The sequence below is a fragment of the Pteropus vampyrus genome, unplaced genomic scaffold, assembly GCF_000151845.1.
Source record: "Pteropus vampyrus isolate Shadow unplaced genomic scaffold, Pvam_2.0 Scaffold140, whole genome shotgun sequence".
NCBI classification, from domain to species: Eukaryota; Metazoa; Chordata; class Mammalia; order Chiroptera; family Pteropodidae; genus Pteropus; species Pteropus vampyrus.
Genome location: NW_011888921.1, coordinates 3,442,997 through 3,448,623, shown reverse-complemented (window position 1 = coordinate 3,448,623; position 5,627 = coordinate 3,442,997).

Below are 5,627 nucleotides of genomic sequence, written 5' to 3'. Positions count from 1 at the left end.
AACGAGACAGTCAGTGGAAAGCCCCTCTGAACTTCGACAGAACTTCTCTTATCTATAGTTTACAATGCTGGTACCAGATTTTTATCTTTTTTTTTTTTTTTTTTTTTTTTTTTTTTTTTTTTTACATATTCTCATGGGTATTTTAACAAGATATTGAGAGGAGGTCTGTGAAGTATTGCTAACTTGCTACCACATTAACCTGAAAGTTTGCTAAGTTATTTGATTTTATTATTAAGAAAGATCAGTTGAGCAGAATAATTAGATCTCAGACTGAATGGATCATAATGATCCTCTAAGGATCAATCTCATATATTCAGTCTCTTTGACTGTTGAAGATAGAAGGGAAATTGGACCTCATCTACTCCAAACCCTCACTTTATCTTAGGAATCTGATGGTGCAAGAGGATCAATGACTTGCGCAAGGACAGTTGGGGTTAGAGAGCTGAGCAGGTACTCATATCGATTAGCTAATATTATTCTGCATCTTTTGTTATAATTTGAAAATATCATTATAGGTCAGATCTGTGCCATGTGTCTTACATATATTCTCTATTTTGATCTTCATCACAACCTATCGAAAGTACGTGTCGTTATCCATATAATGTCAGTAAAAGGTTTTATTTTTATTAAAAGTAAGGAATTTTTAAATTTAAAGTTTTTGCAGAACAACTACTCAAATGACTAAATCTGAGAAAGTAAAAACAAAAAAGTAAGGGATCTTTATTTCTAATTATCAGATTCTTTGTGTTTCTATGCAGAGTACCTCCTATTAATATTGAGGTAGCTGGGAACCTGAGTTACTAAGTAGGAAATCACTTTGTAAATACTATAATGAATGAAAAAGACTATAGATAAATTGGAGGGGGGTATTTTAGTAAGAGATGAAGCTCTGTGAACTACCCCTACCTCAATAGAGCAAACACTTTTAATGTCTTCTCTCAGCCAAATTCCTGATAGTATGTAGCTTGACAAATACTCTTTCTGATGCTTCACATTGGCCACTGCCTTTAGTTCTCACAGTCTTTTTATCTAGACAGGGTAGAGTAAAAATGACTAGATTTTCCCTTATGTTTTATAGTCCTGCCTTCCTGAAATCACACCATGCCCATGATTGGAGTTTTGGTTGTTGCCAAAGCTTTTTAAGCAACCATTTACAGTCTTCAGAGTTACCACTCTGACGACTAATTTCATTCATTATATGTAGATTAGACCACTTTTTCCCTCTTAGAGAACAATTTTACTTATTTTCTTTCCAAAATTTTAGCAGGTACTTTCATTATCTTGCCCATGTATTTATCACCTAGATTATTGTGGCAATGTAATCAAATGGTGGGATGAGTTGAAATCACTTCCTCTGTGTTAATCATGGAACCACAGCATTAGAAGAGACCTTAGGATACCATTTTGCCCAAGACTCTTTCTTTAAGTGAGTGCATGCCTTATATCATGCACACCACAAGATCTCTTGTTCTCTTAATTAAATCCAGAAATGACACAGAACAATTTCTTTGAGAATTAACTCTAGCTGACATTTTAAAAAGTAGTGATTGTTCCTTATGTTTAAACACAACCTTCCTAGTTTAATTTAACTTTATTTCTTCTTCATTCTTTTTTTTTTTTTTCTGGGAGAGATGGGTAGAAGAAAGATAAGATTCCAGCTTTGTGGAATGACTGTGTGGGCATTGAGGCAGAAGCCAGGCAGGTGGCTTGGCTAAATAAACTCTGACCAAAAACAGGAGTGATGAGGTAAGGTGTGAGGAGTGGCCCTGACATTCAGGAGGTTTGGGCCTGAATTTCTTGCATATATTATCTAAGTTTTCCATCTCATCTTAGTAGTCAATTAGCAAAGGAAAGAATCAGAAGAAGCAAGAGGGCAGACCTTGGAATGGGTCTCATTGGAAAAGGGAGGCTGCCCAGAGACCAGGCAAGGTGACTTATTGCTCTAAGAAGCAACACTCATACCCCTCACAACCTCACACGTATCCCAGAAGAATCTCTCTACTCCAGAGGGAGAGCTTGTGAAGGAGAAAATAGATGTGTAAAAAAGCTCCAGACACCAGGAAGCTCCAGGACCACCATGGTGACTAAAGCCATTTTTATAATTGAGCTGTGGGGAGCAGTCCCTGACTCCAAAGACCCTTATAGAGATTCGAGAGGCGATTTTTTAAAAACAAAGTCTTCTTAACTTTAAAATGGCTGAGTGCTTGCTTAGCTAAGACAAAATGGTCTTTCAGTTCCAAACCAAAGAATTACCTTGCTGATCTTTTGAGGTTGTGAAGGGAATAAGAAAGTGAATGTTACTAGGTATGAAAAAGGCACTTCCCTTTTCCGTCTCACTTTGACCTCTGACCACAGCAGCTACACAGACTAAGGTTTTCAGTCAGCAACTTAGCAAACCAGTGGACAGAACATGCTTGCTAGGACATTCAGTTCACTGACAGCTGTGGGAACTTCTTTCTCTCTGTTCCCTGTTTATTCAAGTGTCACATGTATAGCCTCACTGATAAATGTGTTTTCATTCCAAGATAGATTCTCTAAAACCCGGTATTAAATTAATTATACAAGCACAAGAAAAAAAGACACAAAGGACCAATTTTGAACTAAGCCCGATGCTTCTTTGGAGACTGTATTCATCAGGGACTTTAAGAATCTCTAGTCATGAAACCTTCTTTCTTGAACCCAAAAGAGTCAGATTTCAATTGATTTCAGTTTTTAATATTTAAAAGTTGAAGAAAATATTGTGGCAGAAAATAATTCTCTGTAAGGGTGAAAATATCCTGAAGGAACCAGGATAGAAATCATGCTTGATATTTAAAGCATTTTTTACTGACATATTTTAAAAGGGAAATATCTTCAAACAGAGATCTGTTCAAGTTCATGTATAGCACTTAGTGATTCTGGGCTTAAGACAGTTTTAAAAATAATATTATTCCTGAATATATGAGTAATAAATAGTTACTGTAAAAGGCTCGTAAAATATACAAACCTATACAAGAAAAAATGGAATCCTCTAGTAAACTTTTAATCACTGACAACCACTGTTAATATTTTGGTATTTCCTTCTAGTCTTTCTCTATGCCTTTTTAAATATAATTAAGAATAGACTATGTATAATGTAATAGGGAATAACATCTTGCAAATATTAAACCAATGCCTTTTTATTTCTCCATTTTATTTCTTTGTATCCTTTCAAAGTGCAAGGTTGGATAAATGAGCTTCTTGCTCCAAGGAGAGAGGTGGTTGGTGCTCACTAGAAACTCTTCCAACCTTTTGCCCCCTTCTCAGTAGATTGTACCATCATCTAACCATGTGCTAAGACCAGGATCCTTGGAGTCAGGCTTGGCTCTTTTTCCCTAAACTCCATATCTATATAATCAACACATTGTTTTGGTTCTACCTTCAAAATATATCCCCAGTTTGACACTTCTAACCATCTTTACTTATATCATCTCGGGCCAACCCACAGTCATCTCTTGCCTATATTAATGCAACAACCTCTACCTTTTTCTTTCTTTCTTTTTTTTTTTTGCTTCATCTCTTCCCTTTCTACAGATAATTTCTTGCTAAGCACCAGAAGCATATGTTTAAAAGGATAGTCAGAGTTTATCACTACCTTGTTGAAGACATCCAAATGCTTTCTTATTGTCTTTAGCATAAAATCCTAACTACAATAATGATTTACAATAATGATTCTCAAACATTTTGGTCTCAGGACACCTTGTCACTCTTAAAAATAGTGAAGAGAATGCTGTTGTTTTATAATTTTGCAAATCTCTTTAATATCCGGTTTAATAGAAGTCATCCAGATTTTCATATCTGCCTCTGCATGCAACATGTTGCAACATGTTGTTTTGTTTGAACTACATGAAGAAGCCTCACACAGAAAAGTATTTGGCAAAAGGAGGACCACGTAGAACCCCTGAGGATCTCAGGAATCCTCATGGACCCCAGCTTTGAAAACAGCTGGTCTACAAAGTTCTGGCCCTTGTCTGTCCCTTTAGTCTCATCTCTAACCATCTCTCCCTTCTCACTCTCTGTTCTGTCTATAGCAACCTCTGACCAGCCTTCTGCTTGTCCTTAGCTTCTCCAAGCAAGTCGAAACTCAGGGCCTTTATTTACTCTTACTGTTCCCTATGCACCGTTGCTTCTTCTTCCGTGCTACCCACATCTGAGTCACCCACACAGTTCTGTGTAACTCATTACATTTATTTGCTTAACGTCAGGTTAAACAGTCATCTTTGTGAGGCAGAAATGGCGCAAGTCCCACACACATCTTCAAGTTTAGCATCTAGTCTGTGCCCTGACATAAGAAGCATTCAATAATCATTTATGGACTAATTTGCATATCAAGTTTGGTGGCTTCACTGTCTGCTTGCTTAACACTCGATTATGATTTATCAAAAATGTGAGTTTGCTAAAGCCTACAATTTATGTTATGTTGGGAATGTTCAAAACAAATATAAATGAGTGGTCCCCACAGTGCTTGGTAGAAGTGTTTTAGAGTGAAAATCTCTGCATGTTATTGAACTGCAGTGGGAATATTAAATCTGTGACTTCATCACAGACATTTCTTTTATTGACTCAGTTTCGACACTTCAAATCAACATACTTGGATTAATATTAAGCTGCGATCTGACCAAAATAAACATTTCCTTAGATTACTTCAGATCACTAGCATTCTCGGGAAATTATGAATCAGTAATTCTTAGAACTATTCTTCTTGTTTTTACATCTTATTTATTTTCTTCAGACTTTGTGCCATTATTTTAATAAGGCTTTTTTCTGGTTGGGTCAGACTGGCCATCTGGAAGCATTATGCAATTTTATTTAAAATAAAATGATATGCAATTTTTCTAAGGTGGGCTTTTGATTTTATTTTAACAATAGGCAGTATTGACTTTTTGTAGGCATTTGCATTAAGATGGCTGGAAGACAGAAAAAACAGGTAAGTAACTAGTCGATATCAAAAGAATGAGAGAGAAAATAACACAAAAACTGATTTTTTTGTCCTAAATGTGTATTAGTGGAATATGTTTAATTTACAAATATATTTAATTCCTCTTCTGCAAGTGTTTACAATTAATCAGTCTTTTAGACACAACAGAGGAAATAAAAATGAGATTACATTTAGCAAAACGCTTTTCTCTTTGTAGAAATGGAATTGTCAGCTTTTAAGGACCAAGAGAAAAATGTGTTGTGGAACCACAGAGTATCGATCACACTTTCTTTTCTCTTCTATCCATTAATTTATTTTTATTAAGTTTATTGAAGTAACATTGGTTAATACAATTACATAATTTTCAGGTGTACATTATAATTTGACATCTATATATTCTATTGTGTGATTACCACCCAGAGTCCAGTTTCCTTCGGCTACCATATATTTGATCCCCTTTACCCACTTCACACTCCCCCTACCCCCTATATTTGACCCCCTTTACCCCATCTACCTCTCCTCTCCTCCCCCACCCCCTACCTTCTGGTAACCACTAGTCCATTGTCCATGTCCCTGAGTCTCTGTTTGTCCTGTTCATTTGTTGCTTTTACATATATAAGTGATATGTGATTTTCTACTTTTTCAGTCTGGCTTATTTTGCTTAGGATGATTATCTCAAGGTCCATCCATA